The sequence below is a fragment of the Bactrocera neohumeralis genome, chromosome 5, assembly GCF_024586455.1.
Source record: "Bactrocera neohumeralis isolate Rockhampton chromosome 5, APGP_CSIRO_Bneo_wtdbg2-racon-allhic-juicebox.fasta_v2, whole genome shotgun sequence".
Classification (NCBI taxonomy): domain Eukaryota; kingdom Metazoa; phylum Arthropoda; class Insecta; order Diptera; family Tephritidae; genus Bactrocera; species Bactrocera neohumeralis.
In genome coordinates, this window is record NC_065922.1 from 50,863,242 (window position 1) to 50,881,664 (window position 18,423).

The 18,423-nt window shown below is 35.8% G+C and overlaps 1 protein-coding gene across 1 annotated transcript in view; it reads right to left on the reverse strand.

Moving 5' to 3' along the window:
* The window catches only part of LOC126759599 (zwei Ig domain protein zig-8), a 596,656-nt gene extending 578,656 nt beyond the window's left edge, over positions 1 to 18,000 (reverse strand). Inside the window, exon 1 of the mRNA XM_050474475.1 lies at positions 17,575 to 18,000. The gene's annotated coding sequence lies outside the window, so the exon portion shown is untranslated. The remainder of the gene's footprint in view (positions 1 to 17,574) is intronic.
* Between the last annotated feature and the right edge of the window lie 423 nt (positions 18,001 to 18,423).

An 18,423-nucleotide genomic window follows, 5' to 3' on the forward strand; every position in this document is an offset into this window, starting at 1 on the left:
CGATTCCGCCACGTACAGTTGCCTAGTCGTGTCCGCAGTCAGTATATATCTACCGACTTCTCCCGCCTTTTCCGATCCTATTTCACTTAGCCTAGATGTACCCAAGATAGTGGCTACACTGGCCCTTTTAGTCTTAGCGGCTCTGTCACCCTGGGTCCTACGCTCCCAGTAATAGGTCTGATTATCGGTTCCAACCCCCTTCACTTCCCGCCTTCAACTTTGCCTCCTTTGATTTTTTTGAACATTTCGTAGCTAAATGGGTCCCCACTCTGAGCGGCTATCCGTCCCCATAGTAAGGACAAGCACTTGATATTGGTTCTTAAGTTTACTTCCGCCTCAATGCTCAATGCATGAGAACCACAGCGAGTGTGCCGAAGTCAACTCCATCGAAAAACTCAACGATAATACCGGAGATAATTGGTACATTTAGTTGTTAACGATTTTTGATGTTTTTTCCCATAAAAGTAAATTGAAGTATTAACTTTACCTGCCGAGAGACAGCCTTCCTTTTTTAAGATTTTGAAATCTCTGAAGAGCTGAAGAAGCTTCTTGATTGCCTGATGTTTCATATTCGAAACATTTTATAACAAATACTTGGACAATTTAGAAACAAAAATAATAAGGAGACAAGATAAATGTTCTTAACTTCATAAACTACGAGCCAAAATGGTATGATGGCGAACTCTTTAGACAAAATGAAACTAATGCCTTAACAACTATAAGGGAACCCGTGCATAGTTCTTGGAAGGTCATGACATGAGTAACCGCGCACTTGGTGAGGAAAGAAATTATGGAAATTATAAGCGTCAGACCAGACCCTATAGTTGGGTTCTCAAGTTCTTCATAAATAACCCCGAGGTAAGAGGATTTAAAATAACCAAAAATTCAATTGTAATTTTATATATTTTTTGAAAGGAATTAATCAAATTATTAGCAAAACCAGATTTCTTCAGTATATATCTCTATGTAGTCACTAAATTTTGCAACAGTTCTGTCTACTCTCTTAACCACTGTACATTATAGTAAACAATGTTTCTCCTACATCAATCACCTGTACAGATTAGGTAAACATATGCAAGAATAGCGAAAAGGTCATTTGTGATTTTGCACAACCGCGAATAAGAAATTTGCATTCACTATCTGCATCCATGACTTTTTTGTTCAATTTTTAATTGGAACAGAATTATCAAAGGAACTGCTTGATTAGACTTCAACTTCAAAAAACATGCAGCAATAATAAAAGCAAAAAAAAAAAGAAAAACAGAGGAAACATTTACCTCAGTTGAAATGCATAAAATTACCGAGTTGAATAGAGTATGTAAATTTTGTACAAATATTACCACCATAATTCCATACATCTGCTTTCACCTGGTAGTTTCTCAGAGCACACAGTTCAACTCGATTTGACGCATTTACTGGGTAATACGAAGCATTCACTTAACTAACTTTACTTACCGCTCATTTGCTTTGGTAGTGTTTGAAAAGAACAAGGTTGCCAACGGAATGCAAGTAAATACTCTCTTGCAACTTTCGCAAACTTAAAAATAATGTATAAGATAGTTATTCTGTTTAGACGACAAAGTCATAAAAAATTTGTAAATTTTATATAAAGTCTTCTATTCTAAATCTATCCTCATCGTTCTCTAAAAAAAAACCTAAAAAAGACTAACATTTTTTAATAAACTTACAAAGAGCGAACACGTGCTTTAAAAGGAGTTTCTGAAGTACTGTTCAAATCAAAAAAAGTTGTAAATTGGCGGAGGGCAGTTAGGCTCCGACTTTCTCTAATGGAGACACATTTCGGGAGTTGCAAAATCAAGATAACTGGGTGAATTTGAATCTGACTAAGGAGGGAGACCCCAGAGGTGATCTTGTTACTGGTGTTCAGAGCATACAGAAATTAAAATAATAAAAACATGGCGAATCCGATTCTCCAATCGTTGACGATGGAGCCGATGTTCCACTGACCGACCATGAAGAAGTTCACATAGCAATTAACCGTCTGAAGAACGGCGGTGGATGCCGATGGATTGCCGGCTGAGCTATTCAAATACGGCGATGAAGAACTGATAAGGAGCATGCATCAGCTTCTTTGTAGAACATGGTCGGACCTAAGCATGTCCGAAGATAGGAATTTAAATTTTCTCTGCCCAATCTACAAAAAAAGAGATCCCACAATCTGCACTAACTTCCGTGGGATAAGCCTCTTCAACATCGCATATAAGGTTCTATCGAGAGAACTGTGTGAAAGGTTAAAGTCCATTATCAACAAACTGACTAGACCCTATCAGTGTGGCTTCAGGCCTGGAAAATCAACAAGTATATTCACTATGCGCTAAATCTTGGAAGAAGGGAATTACTTCTATTCCGCTATATCTGATATTGGTATCCCCGCAAAGCTAATATTGCTGTGTAAACTGACGTTGAGAAATACCTAAAGTTCCATCAGGATCGGGAAAGACCTCTCCAAGCCGTTCGATAGCAAATGAAGTTTGGAAGAAAATAATTCGAGCTGCAGAGCTGAATTAAGGGGACACAATCTATAAGAGTGTACAGCTACTGACGTACGCCGATGGTATTGATATCATTGGACCTCAACAACCACGCCGTTAGTTCTGCATTCTCCAGACTGGATAAGAAAAGACGAAATATCTCCTGTCATCAAACAAACAGTCGTTGGCTCCTACGTAACTGTTTACAGTCACAACTTTGAAATCGTAAATAATCTAGCTTGTTTTGGAACCAGCATTAACACCACAACAACACCAGTCTCGAAATCCCACGCAGAATAACTCTTGCTAACAGGAGCTACTTCGGACTGAGTAGGAAATTGAGAATACCAAATTCTAAAAGTCACTTATCATCCCCGTCTTGCTATCGGGTGCATAGGCATGGTTGATGACAAAATCTGATGAGTCGGCATTACGAATTTTCGAGAGAAGGGTTCTGCGGAAGATGGACCACAAAAAAAAGAAATCTGAACAAAATTAAATAATTTAGAGCCATCATATGGCAACCCTCTACAACTTACAGATGTTTCGTGCTCGTATTTGCGCAGAGTTTCCTCTCGGTCGCATGTTTGCATGTTCACAAGCAACTTGCTTTAATCAATGTAAGCGCAGTCACCATCTTGGCTACTGCATCGTACAAAAATCGCATACATAATTGCCAATTAAGTACGGCTAAAAGGTCGAAAAGGTGAAGAAGCAAAATTTGCCACAACAGCGAAAATGCAGGTTTAGCTGTCCACAATAGTGCAACAATATATACAAACTTACATACATACGTTAAATTTAACTGGGATAGAATTGAGCAAATGCATCGCCCCCGGCTTACATCATCATCACTAATTCAGTGACTTAATTAGAGAGTTTCTTTGATTGTACAGAAAAAAGCTGTTAAGCTAAGCCTTATTATGATCTACTAGCTTAGAAGATGATCTAATCCCATGTCTATTCATAATCTCTCCACTCATTATGTTCCAAATAAGAGAAAGCCCTTCATGAACTACCAAAAATTACCTCTAAAATTGGAACCCCAGCAGTTCTCAAGCAAACCCTTCGAAATGTAATACGTTTGACACCGAAAATATATCTTAGTGTAAAACACCACAAGAACTTTGGACTGGTAAAGTCTTCGACTACAGTTTCCCAGGTGTATTAATATGTCTAAATAGATACATACTTTTGAGAGGTTATCTAATGTTAACTTAAAGACAAAACTGAACGTTTGTAACCCGAGCAATGTTTATTATCATTCGAAAGAACGTTCTTTGAAACTCATTTTTGGAAGATTATCTCTTTCAAATGTTGGTCGTGACTACGGCTCAGATGGTTTATCCGTTGAGTCCAAGTTCCGATGACTCCTTCGAGCATTTTGACTCGTAACTAGCGAATGACACGCTTGATAGTTTGCTCCAAGGCCTGAACCGAAGCGGGATTGTAACGGTGATATACATGATCTTGGTGGCCAATCGACCGGCCCAAATCGTAAAATTATCTGCTCACCGAAGTGTTTTCTTGATTGATTGATACGATGTGTGAGAAGTGGCGCCGTCTTGTTGAAATGTCGCCGAGGTCACGAGTTTCAATTTCGGGTATCAAATAGATTTTAAGAAATATGACCGAAAAATCCATTGTTCCACAAACCACACCAAACCGTTTTTTTTTCGGGATGAAATGACAGCTTTTGAATCTCTTCAGCTTGCTCTTCGTCCCAAATGTAGCAATTTTGCTTGTTCACATACCCATTGAGCAATAAATGGGACTCATCGCTGAACAAAATTTAGCTCGAAAACGTCGGATCTTCTTGGAACTTTTCAAGAGCCCATAGAGCAAAGCAATGTCGCTTGAAACGGTCGAGCGGGTTCAGTTCTTTTAATTTAAGATCGGCTCACTCGTGTTCCGAACTTCACTTGACTAAATTATAAGGTTTCAATGCGAGAAACTTATCTTCTACAGCAAGAGCAATTAAACCATTTATCTTGTGATGGACGGAACTCATGAATGATTTGAAATATAGTTAACAATCAAGAAGACGCATTAAATTCAAATTATTTAGTATTATAAAGATCCACCGAATGCCGAAGAGAAAATTTACGTCTACTCCAATTTTTACTGTCTAGAGTAGTGTGCAGAAACATAGAAGCTAAACGGAGTCTGGAGAGACAGAAAGAGTAATGGATGTATCACTACAGGATTGAAAAATCGAATCAGTGCTATCGGACTTCAGGTTTCAACAAATGTTTCTCTAAAGCTCCTCACAAGAACTTAATTTATTTTAGTTTTTCATTTCCTACTTGTTGGAGTGTTCGTCTGGGTAGATTCTTTCGATTTCTGCTGTGTTAATCAGGACTTCGCCTTCGTCTTGAAAACTACAATTTCAAATGCGACAACAACAACAGCAAAACTAGCAACTCAAATCGTCCACACAGCACAGCTTGAGTTGATGGGTTCGTGTGTTCTCCAATATATACGTACTTACGTGCGAGTGTGTGTCTGGTAACCATTCCAAATTCGCAATGCAATGAAGTAATTTACAATTTACATGCCAAATTGAAAGTGAATGGCTGCATTATGCCAAAGAGCAACATTTCATTGACATTTAACATACCAATGCAATGTGGCCATTCAGCAGCGAGCCGTAAGTAAAGATAGAGGGGGAGGAACACGCAAGCAAATACTACCAGCTAGTTTGAGTTAAACGTGGTCGAGAAATCAACGCCAGGACGAATTCACGTTGCACAACTAAAATGACTTGCAGGCAAACAAATAAACTCACACATCCACAACCACCCACGCCAAGGTCAGCTACGGTTAGCGCTGGACTCGTTAGCGCCAATTAATTGCTGCCGGCGACGAGCACACTAGCAGAGCATCGTAGCATTGGTCACATTTAGGGCTTACAATAATTTAATGATATTTTTTGCTTTTACTTGACCGCAACTTTACACATAGACATGTCAATGTATATGAATTTAGTTGCGAACTTCAATTCAATTATGTATTACTAGGAGAAAATGCCACTGTTAACATTAACTAAATTAGAACAGTTCATATAAGTAAATTTGTATACCCGTGTATAGGTTGCTGCACAAATGTGAATTACTATTAGCCGTAGAACCATAAACTGCATATAACGGATCACAACCACATCTTTTTCCTTCTGGTTTTTTAATTTTACAGTATACAAGCTTCGATGAATATATCGGAATAGAACTTTGTTCAAAGATTGCTCTCGGAATACTTATCTCACGACATTTTACGTCAAAAAATTATTGAAATCGGATGGTAATTTTTCAAACCTCGGGTCAATATTATTATCCCCAATATAAGAACTTCAAACTTCCGTTTGACTTTATAGAGTATCGATTAATATATCAAATTTCTTAGCAAATTACACCAGCTTTCATATACCTCATATACTACACACGATCTTAGTCTTATTTTCTTAAAATATAATATTGGATAGTATAAAAAGTCTTTTCGTATTTCTAATTAAACTTTAAATTATTTTTTTATGTTTATAATAAACTTTAATGAACCAAATATGTACCATTTAGGTCGAACACTTTTTGCCATTTTTTCGCTAGAGACATTACTCCATCAGTGTAAAACTTTTCTGGCTTCTCGGTGAAAAACTGCGAGAAGTAATTTTCTCAGGCTTCTCTTGAAGCCAACTTTACTCCTTTGAAGAAGTTCTGAATTGACCGAAGCAAATGGTAGTCCGCTGGTGCAAGGTCAGGGTTATATGATGGATGCGTCAAAACTTCCCAGCCCAGCTTTCCCAGTTTTTGCTGACTCATCAAAGATGTGTGTGGTCTAGCGTTGTCCTGATGGAAGACGAAGTCCTTTCTGTTGATCAGTTCTGACCATTTTTATGGATTGCTTGCTTCAATCTCATCAGTTGTTGATAGTAAAATGTAGAATCAATCGTTGGACAAAGCCGGAGCAGCTCATAGTGGATGATTCCTTTCCAATCCCACCACACACTCAGCATCATAACCTTTCAAGGCGTCAATCCTGGTTTTGCGACCACTTACTGAGTTTCACCACGTTTTGACCATGATCTTTTTCACCCATTATTGTTATATTTGATCCACTTTTCGTCTCCTGTTACCACTCGCTTCAAAAATGGTTCGATTTCATTTCGTTTCAGCAAAGAATCGCAGATGGTAATTTGGTCCATTAAATTTTTCACAGACAATTCATGTGATAGCCAGCCTTTTTTATATGGTTCCCCAGCTTTCGTATACCTCATATACTAATTCGAGCATAGGATGGTGGACAAATTAGACCTCATACTCACATGCTTTATTTGAGAGAAAAGGTTCCAAGTCACACTAAAAGAGGGTGGATAGCCCAGAAGCCTACGTCATCCAGCGGAACTAACAACATCTATCAGATGCATCCAGAATGGCTAATGGAGTAGGAGCCGGTATCTATTGCTCGGAGCTGGATCTCAGACGACCGTTCAAACTTCTGAATTACTATAATATCTTGCAGTCGGAAGCCTTTGCAGTTAGGAAAGCGGCCGAGATAGCTAACAACACAGGAAACAACATAAAAATGATAAATGTATACGTCGATAACGTGGAAACAATAAAGGCAATCATCTCAAATCGCATTACGTCTGAAAATGTCCTTAGAAGCAGGACGCAGTAAATGTAGCAGCTTCATATGTACTGCATTCCAAGATGCAAGGAAATTCAGGGAAATAAAATTGCTGATAAGATTGCCAAAAGGTATGGCATGATAGCCGGCCAGTATAACTTAACCTAACCTATATGAGTTTTACTCAACAAAACCTCTTTCAAGAGGTCCAGTTATCTATGGTCCATTGATTTTCTGCTTTTATGAGGTTTCTAACTTAGTTTGGAAGAAGTTTCTTTATGCCAAATAAGTTTCTAAAAAAGTTAATTTGTCCGATCCCATTTATCCCGTATTCTGTGACAAAAAAAGTATTTTAAGTAAAGAAAATGTTTCGTCTCACCATTTGATATATTTTGCCCATTTTTAAATAGCGGATTGGGTAATTATAGCTTTAAATGGTAACCCGAGTTACTGTGACGTCCTCTCACAATTATTTCTTATATTTTTATTTTTCATTTCCTTAAACACTTTCATGGATGAAAAGATGACATTTTGAGTCTTTATTCTGCCACAATTTTTTAACCTTAAGGGTTTGAAAAAATCAACATTTTTTATTGAATTACTAGAGGACCCGCCCACGCTTCACTATGGCTGATACATACATAGATAATACTACTACTACCATCTATATGATTTCTATTAGTTGGAAAAAAAATTGATCATAAAGCATTTCGTGTGTTAATAAAGCATTTCTTTTTGGGGGAAAATACTGTTGAATTTGGGCTCAGGGAAATCCACCGTTGAAAAGATATTTGCTAAGCTGGAAACAGGCGAATTGAGCACCGAGGACAATGATGCTCTAAAGATTCGAAAGCAATGTGCAAAGTGGGTGCCTCGCAAGTTCATAATCCAATAAAAACAACGAATAACTGATTCTGAGAAGTGTTTGAGCGCTCCTTAGTCGTAATAAAACCGAATTTTTGCGTCGGTGTGTGACAATAGAAACATAGCTACATCACTGGAGTCCAATCGACTGTCATTCTAGTGGCCTGCACATGATCAACCGGTTCTCAGACGTGGAAAGACGAAAAAGTCGGATGGAAAGGTTATGACATCAGTCTTTTGGGATGCACGTGGTATAATACATAATCAACGACTGATTACTGAGCCAGTTATAATCCATTGCACTGCGTATTTGGTTGCAGTTCTTTTCTACTATTACAAGTACTTAGCAATTGTACTATTTTTGAGGAAGAATTGTACGCATATATTCGAATGATTCCTACAAACATGAATTTTGAACAAATGCTTATTATTTGAAATATAATTTTTGTATTTATAAGTTGTATTAAACTTTAACATAAAGAGATAAAATGTATCCTATGTCTTTAGCCTAGTTCTAAGCTACCTCTCTACCAATTTTTAGCGAAATCGGTTCAGCCGTTCTTGTGTTATAAATGGTGTAACTAACAACAACTTTCTTTTGTATAATATATCTAAATTTAATTCTATGATATTTCTAGAATATTGTCCTAAATGCTGAAGTTGATCCGTGTAATAGTTTTGGAGATACAACTTTGAAAAGTTGCGCGTTTGATGTGAGCTATATACACTGTATATTATACAGGGTATATTATACAGGGTCTACCAACAAAAATGACATGATGTTAAAATGAAATAAAGCACTAAAATTGTTGGGAATGCATCTGCATTTCCTGAATCACACAACTTTTTGGCTCACCTCAATAGCAACAATTTTGTTTGCTGACAAAGCCGTTAAGCCAGAAATAAACCTCTTCCGAGAAGATGACCTCTGTTCGTAGACATTGTAGTCACTTAAATAAATCTTTAAACGAGTTTTTCTTTGTTGTCGAGATTACTTGCTATTCACCTTCTAGATCCTTATTTCTGCTCTCAATCAGGCTTTGTGTTAACGCAATTAAATTGCACTCGAAACTTAGACTACCTTGAATATCTTCGAACTCTTTCTTCTGAAGCAATTAAATATGCTGGTATTATTATTTTTGTTTTTACTGAAATTTTACCAAATATTTTCAGTATTTAGTAGACAACCTACAAACATATTTTTTCTCATAGCCACCTTTGCTTGCTGATTTACTAAATTAGAGTAATTAAATAAATATTAGTTGACCTCTGGCAAATTTAATATTAATTAACATACAATATGTAAACAAATGAATTAGCCTACATTAGCGAGTAATTAAAATTGCTAACGATTTGTTGACAAAAACAAATATGCACAGCTATTACACAAATGCATTTGTTTGTACGGAGAATCATATATGTAAATACTTATGTACCATACATTTGTAACCGCAAAATGAGTTTTCTGAAGTGGCATTAATGCAATTTTTGCTTGTAATTACGAATATTATTAATTAAGTATTACCGTAATAGGTATTGGTTGCATATTCTCCAAAAAGCATTGTTTGCTATTCCAAATATCATTTTTCCGACCAAAAATGAGTTAGCTCTCAAATCTATAATGTATTATGACATTGACATATTGACCCGATTCAACCCATTTTTGATACACAGAATTACTATCGTCAAGAAAAAGTTTCTCTGAATTTCAATTTTACATAATTCTAATTGGTATACAGTTAGTATAAATGGTATTAGTTCGAGATATTGAGCTTTCATATTCAACTTCTTTCCAACATCAGAATTTTCTTCAAATTATTAACGTCTCAATCACATCACCATTAAACTCCCTTTTCCTTCTTGTGCTTAACTATTAGACACACATATCATAAGTTATATTTAATAACTTTTAACATTCCAAGAGTTCGAAGAATCATAAGTATTTTAGTTTTCACTAAGCAATTAAATTTTATGAATATTGTTTGGCTATTTCCGCACAGGTAAACATAAATGACGTACAGAATATTACGATAAAGCTTTTGAGTAGAATTTATATCACTGCATTCAAATAAAAGAATATACATATATACACCTTAATATATACATATATTTATTCTGTCTATACAATAAACTCGTGTTTATGTGACAGTGCCGATATGATCAACAATTTTTTATCAAAACTGCATAAAGATTACGAAAGCACCTAATAACTTGCTCAAGAAAATACCCTGCAGGAAATATAAGTATAGTACGAGTATAACTCTCGAACGAAGAAATTTCGCTTCTAGAGTATTAAGTAAAACAAATAGGTGCATACATATATGGAATATAACACAGGGTTGTATTAGAGAATTTCATCCAGATTGGCAGATTATAATGGCCGATTCACACACAACTTGCCTCGCTTTGTTTGACAATTCATATATTACAAACGAAGTGAAGAAAGCAAAGGGTAAGTCATTTAGTTTGCGGTGCTTTTCTCTAATAAAAATAGCTACTATTGCTTGGCACATCATAACAAGATTAGAGTTGTTTTGCATTTAATTTCGCTTTACTTTGCTTCGTCTCGACATCAATGATCTAATATTAGGTTGTCAAATATCTCCCTTCGGCCTTTTTGTCTTTTGAATTTCGCGGCTATGTACTATATAAAGCGCTAGAGAGCTCGTATCTGGCAATACTATACATCTTTGAAAGTTCTTGACATAACCTACAAAACGATGCTATGAATGATTAGTTTGGATATTGCGTTCAACAGTTATAGACGTGTAAACATGGAAATGTGTAGAATGGCATTAAGTGCCATCGTTGGTGTTTTAGGTAGTGCTGCACTGAGGCCAATGAAAGCCGCTGCTTTAACACATTCCAGCTGTTAAGCGAGTGTGGCTTTATGGCTTTATCGAGCGCCCTTCACCAGACTAATACGCCATAGAACAGTATTGGCTTAACTACGGTTTCGTAAAACCAAACCACAACTCCTGGTGGGAGTTCTTCTTTACAAAAATAATGGGTTTTCAAAATAGCTTCTTTTTTTACAAAAAATAAATGAATTTTTGATGACTCATGCCCAGCTCTTGACCGATGTACGGCTGCTTTTCTCTTTCGACCATCAGCGATTTTATCGCAATTTTCGACAAGATTTCATCTTTGACTTGACAAAACGAGTTGTGCGGTGGAAATGGAAACCATAAACTGCAACACCTTTTTTGTCTTCAGTGTAGTAGTAGTGGTAAAATATGCCGTATTTTCTCTTTATTTTGCTCCATGTTTGCGATGCTATACCACGAACGACTTAAAAGAAACGACAATCAATCAAACACGTGTTAAAACCAGCTACAGCATTGCGACGAATAAAGCATACGCGCCTTCAGCGCCAACTAGCGAAAATACCGCAAGACTTTTTTGACAAACTAATATAAGACAACCAGTGTTTTTTCACCATCTCCTCAAGATTGGACTTGGACAAGCCAAGAGCACCCTAATGGTGGTAATGGGTACATCTAGGGTTTTATACCTGGTAATTAAAACCAGCTCAGTTTTTTTGCATTGACAGCTAGGAGGCTTCTTTCCTAACGCTTAGCTAACACATTAAGGTGTTTTAGCTCGTTAATGGTGTTAGAAAACTTTCGTTAACCATAAAAGCAACATCATCTGCATAGACAATCACCCGACAGTGTCGTCATTGGAGTTCTTTCAAGAGGTCATTTATTGGTAAGATCCAGCCATCACACAACGGTGTCTAGAGCAGTGTCCATAATAATATAATGTATCTGGACACACTGCCCCTTATGTGCAGATCCATAAGCCTCTTTCTTTAACGAGGAGAGGCTAATAGACCTAAAATCTTTGGTATTAACACGCGAGCTCTTTCCAGCTTTCAGGATGAACGGCACCCTTGCCTGGCTCCAACTTGGAGCTTTTGAGAGCTTTGTTGAACAGTTTTGATGTTCACCAAAGGGGTTAACCCTTGCCCTTCTGAATTCTTAGAGGGCATGTGCTTTCAAGAGAGGTTTTGTTCGCAACACTGAAGCCGTCAACATATTCATCTATCGCGATGGCTGATAGTATTGAGTCGCAACCTGGCGCGCTTGCATGAGTTGATCGAAACTTCCTGCAGCAGAGATGCCAAACCGCGTATCTGTAATTCCTAAAAGGTTTAATAGGAGCAACTAACGTTACAAAATATTGTTTTTTTACGGTTCAACTTTGGTACAAGATTATTAACCTTTACCGAATCGGTGGTATTCAAATATTCGCCTTATATTGTGCGCCCTGTCAGTACACACAGATTTTAACAAAGAAATTGTACATATTTTGAACTAATACATGTTCAAAGAGAATCAAAATTGCTTAAATTCAATATACCACTGGGAAACTGGGAAGTGCTAGCATATATACTTTATAATCCTGAACAAGGTTTGCCACGAGGAACTCCAGAATAAACATCGAAGACCATATAAAGTAATGTATATATGTAATTAAAATTGAAGTAGTTTTTCTCCTCCAGAAACTGATCATTTAACGTAACCGCAGATAACGGACCACTATAGCATATAGCTGTCATACAAACTGATCTTTCTTATATACATATATGTAAGAACACTTATTTTATATAACGAGATAACTCTTATCGCACGAATTATTGTCCCAAAAATGCTAAATCTTTGAATATGTTGTTGAGATCAGATCACTGTAGCCTAAAGCTACCATCCCAACTGTCCAATCATAAAGAAGATAAAAATCTTCATAAAAGATAATTTACGGTTATAAAGTAACATTTATTATAAATGCGTCAAGGATATTGAAGGTTTTCTACAGCTGAGACAAACGTTTTTTCTTGTTTTTCATATTTTTGTTTCAGAGAAAACAGTTGAAATTACAGAAAATAGAATAAACTAATTAATATCACGAGGCATTTATCTGTAGGGGGTAACATTTTCTCGGGCAAAAAACAGCCTTTTTGCAAACATATTTTCTCATATAAAAAATGAACTATTTTATTAGAATTTGTTTGTTGTCACAAACATACACTAATAACAAAGATGTTCTGAAATTTTCGAAAAAAATATTTTAAACTCGGTCATTCTGACGCCATTTCTGGTGAGCCCTCGGAAAAAAGATGCGCCAGCGTTGGCAGGATAACTCCTTACAGGATCAACTAAAGTGAAAAAATATATGTTTCAGTTAAAACCTTAACTAAGAACTAGGACAATGAAAGAAAAAACTGAAAATTGCATCTTTAGCAGACATTTTTACAAAAATTTTTAATTTTATTGACTTTTTTTTCAAATAGTTATAATCGAAAAAAATCCTTCGTCCAAGTGTTTAAGAATTGTACCTCAAAGACCTGTGTAAAATTTCATAAATATCGGTTGAGTAAATTTCGAGAAATCTTGCCAACCGACTTGAAAACACAGTTTCGAGAAAAACGCGTTTAAAGACGGACTTAGCCTAGCTAGCCTCGAGCACACAAGTCTCAAGACTGTATATCCGAAGCTATTACTTGGATCTACTTGAAAATTTAAGACAATATTCGAGAGAATTAAAAATTGGATTTTTTCTAACCCGTAAACCCATGTAACCCCTTGAACTATGTCAACGATTTCAGAAAAATGCTTTTAAAATACCAAAACAATGACAATGTCTTTATATCCTTCGAAAAATCATAAGTTGTTTAGTCAACTCTCCATTAGTTGCAATACTTATTTCAGAGAAGAATAAAAAGAAAAGTGAAAGCCAAGCAATAGCGAATTGTGGAAATAGAGTTCATCATAAGTAGGCACACAGATATACAAAAAAGGGAAATTACAAAATTTTATTATTATCAAATCTAATTATCAAATCTAATTTTTTTGCTAATTTCCGTTTTTCGTACGGGACATGTATAAACAGAGGAATACGCTAGGCTGTGCGAGCGGCTATATTTGTGCTCACTTTTATTTTTCTACATAACTCCTCATAGCTTAACAACATAACATAACTTTGCCTTATCGGTTGTATTTCTCACTGCAATTCTTCTGAATTCTTTTTTATGTAACTTTGTTTATGTATGTTTTATGCGAGGGAAATTTTCATTGCAGTGAACATCAATATATCCATGGGAGAATCTACATAAGATTGACATAAGAATATGCGCAAAGGCATGCATGTTGCATGCAACAGCCTCCACGTAAGGCAAGATAAAGGACTATAAAAAACAGGAATATTTAAAACCATCAAACCGAAGGAGTCGCAGTAATCTAAAGGCCGGTCGGTTTAATGTATGCATATAAATATGAAAGTATGTAGTAGTGTGTGTGTGTGCGTTTGAAGTGTATGCGTGTAAATATGCGCTTCACCTGCCTGCCAGGATATTAACTATGCAAAAAGTGAAATGGAAATGTCTTCTTTCGTTGATGCATTCGGTTTGCAACAACAAATCACCACTGCATTGCTGTCGAAAGTGAAATGCGAAAGGCATTTATAATGTCACAGCTATGGCAAGCTGCAAGGAAAAACAAAAACAACGCAGCGAGTGAGTTTGCGAAAAAGTAAAATTTATTCTTTTTAAGGTTAAGTGGCAGCAAGGCAGCGCACAAGGTCGCCCTGCAACCAAATGCGTTGGGCGTGAATTGCAAAAATCGGCGCATAAATCAAAGTCTTAAACTAAGATGGCTGCAACAAGGTGTTGACACAGTAAATATTCCCTTATATATTTTTATCTCGCATGCTTAACTTAACTTGACTTGGCTTAGGCAAATGCAGCAACCATGTATTGGTGTTGTTGTAAATGCATAGTTTTAAATATTTGGCAACACTGCGCACCTGCCAGTAATTGACAAACACATTAGCATTGGATTTTTCGAAGAAAATTTACTTAGCTAAATTCACGCACGCTTTCCGAAGTGTCAAGCGTGATTAGTTGTCAATGATTGATGACGGCGCTAAACTGTTGTTGAAGGCTCCGTTACAATTATGTATTTCGGTGAACGCAACCAGCTGGTTTAAATTAAAATTTGATTTTGAACAAACCAACTGTGCATATGTGAAACTTATGATATATGAGACCTCATTTTAGCGAGACAAAATCTGGGTTATTTTTAAGGCTCTTTGAGAATATTTAAAGAGATGAGAGAAAAGAAGAACAATGAAACAATTTGCAAGCAAATATTATATTTATTAAGGGTGGAATTGACGCCGTCTTGTTGAAACCAAATGTCGGCGAGATCACGAGCTTCAATTTCAGACATCAAGTGGTTAGTTAACATAGCACGATAACGGTCAGCATTGACGGTTAAGCTTTCACCGCATCATTTTTGAAGAAATATGGTCCGATGATTCTACCTGGCCACAAACCACACCAAACTGTTGTTTTTTCTGAATGAAATGGCAGCTCTTGAATCTCTTCAGGTTGCTCCTAAATGTGACAATTTAGCTTTCTTACATACCCATTGACACAAGCTGTTTTTTACGCTTTTAATTTAAGATATAGACGTAAAATGAAACAAGTCGTTCCGTACATTAGTTCCAGTTGTTGCGAACGGAGCCGAGTCGACTCTCCGTGGTCTTCATGTACACTCTCAACTACGGTAGCTATCTATATTTTCTTCACTGCGCACTGGACGTGGGGTCAAATATTATCCAGTAATAAGTACTGGTTCTCAAGATGGGTGATGGTGTTGTGAAAAGTATGCTTAGTAGGCCCATATAGTTGACCTTAAGTTGAGCGAAGTACGCGAAACACATTCTCTAAAAACGTGATTTTTCGTAATAAAGTTGAACTTTCAGGGGACATAAGAATATCAAATTTGGCTTAAATCGGTCTGTCAAGTTTCGAGATATGTGTTTCCACCTAAAAGTGAGCGGCGCCACGCCCATCATTCAATTGTGACCCTGGCTCCATTAAAGTGTCACGCCATCTCGAGAGTAAAATCTATTGTTTCTAGCGTATTTAGTTTATAACTGTACCGTTATATGGAGAGTGAGCGGGGGTTACCATCCGATTTAATCCATTTTGATAATGTCGGTAGAAGTATTTATAATATTGGGTAGTCACAAAAGTCTTTTCGTATTTCTAATCAAACTTCAACTTATTTTTTTTTTATATTTATACTAGTAAATAAATAAACAAATATGGACCATTTTGGTCCACCACTTTTTGCCATTGTTCTGCTAGAGACATTAATCTATCAGCTTAAAACTTTCATCAGTGTAAATCGAAATTTCCAGAACGGAAGCGAGCGAACCATTGTTGTGCTACATGAACTGATACAGCATCCGTGAACTTCACAAATTTCATTGGTGGCTTGCGTGGTATCCTCCCCTTTTTTATACAAGAATTTCAAAATAAAGCGAATTTCTTCATTATTTTCACTCATTTTTGAACAACTTCTCCAAATTTCATTTCTTTTTATTAAATGAATCTCACCTTTCCAACACCATATGGTATGACACAATGAAATTGGAGATATATGACTGCATCGACATCTATTGACAAAATACGAAAAGACTTTTTCGACTACCCAATATTTTCGCGAGATTTTTGCTTGTCTTGATGTCCTGATTATTTATATATACATACATATAACCCTATATCAATCTCACTTAGTTTTAGGTGATACGTACAACCATTAGGTGAACAAAACTATTATATTCTGTAGCAACATGTTCCAAGAGTATAAATATGTAGATATAAGAAATATTCCTAAGCGAAAGATGTCGCGAATAATGTAGAAACTAAATTCGGAAAATTGACAGAATCGATCCTTATTTTTTCAAACTCCTGCATACCGAAAAACAGATTTCTGTCCAACGGATAATGTGGTCTCGTATAAATTTGTTCATATGTAAGGCATCATAATAAAACCTGGAATTTGATTAGGTACTAAAAATGTAGAAAGTCGGTTCACAATTTTATTTTATTTATTTTTTTTTTTTTTGAAGTCGATCTAGATCTCTTTCTGTCGGTACAGAAAAATATGTTTTCACCTTGAATTAATTAGTTTCTGTTAATAAAAATTTGAGACAGAACTAAAAAATCTTATTTTGTGCGTGTTATATGCTTTTGCCAATTAGTACATATTTCTACATACATACATATATGTATGTAGTAATGTCCACATACCGCCAACATACATTATTTATACTCTTTGCATAACTTAAAGAGGCGCTAAATCAATTCAGGCTTTTCACTATTTTTTACTTGCTCTTTACTTTCAAAGAGCGGCATACATATGATGGCGGTCAATTACCTTGTTTACTTCTTTGATCAACTGCTATTTTAATTAGTAGTATCGAGTTTCGCCAAGAAAGGTATTCATATTTAATTGAAATGTCTAAATAATGCAGTTCACATTTTTAGTTTTATTTTATTACGGAAGTTATAAAATTATATTCTATTGTATATGTTGAATAGGTAGTAGCAACACAGTTATATGTAGTATTAAATTTTTTCGTTTATTTGATGTCTTATATGCCAACATATTGGGCTCGGTGTGCCATTTTAGCGCTATAAAAGACAAAAGCACCAATAAATTTTTATGCTATTATTTTCTACTACTCATTCCTGGATGCCGTTGAATTTATAATTTATGAAGAACTGAACTTGTAAATAACTCACCTCACATTGTTGTTCCTTATATTCAACAGCATTTTGCCGGTAATCATTCATCCTTTCTGATATGAATTTCTTCCACTATATTTTTATATCACAACACATTTCTTAACACGCACATAAACAAAACTCATGGAAATTTCAATATTGTTCCACAAAACCACCTTTACACATTTTACACTTTCTTTTCACTATTTTATATGAAATTTAAAACATGCTGCTTTTCACATTTTCACAAACCTATTTTTCACTTTAATTTTTTTCCATATTGAGTAATCAAATATTGCCGTACATTCGCACTAATTATTTTCACAAATTTTTACCTTTTAAACGCAGTAAAAATATTTAATTCTTTAAGTTATTAAAGAGTTTTCAATTTTGTCCAACTGTGATACGCACTTCTATTTTAACGAAACTTCTTTACACCTGCACAACACGAGTAACGGCGCGCACTCAGTGCATTTGCATGCATTGCCTACGGTTGCGCTGAGAATCATTCTCTTGCTCTCATGTTTTTATTGCCTTTGATTTTAAACAGTTGTGACTTACGTTTTTTTTCTCTTGCTTGTGCCAAAGGAAAATACTGCAACTTAGATTTACTTGACTTTGTTATTATAAAAAAGAGGAGGTTTGTTAAAGAGCAAGCAAATATATTTTATTACTGCGTTGAATATTAATTTTACGTAATATTTAAGAGAAGACTTAGTTTGCGAATTACGTAAGTATGTATGTATTTTGTGGTGCCCAAAATAATTGAAATTAAGTGAGTGAAAATTGGACGACGGGTGTTGCACCGCCCACTTTACGGTGAAATCACAAATCTCTGGACCCGAAATATTCCATTTGATTCTTTCA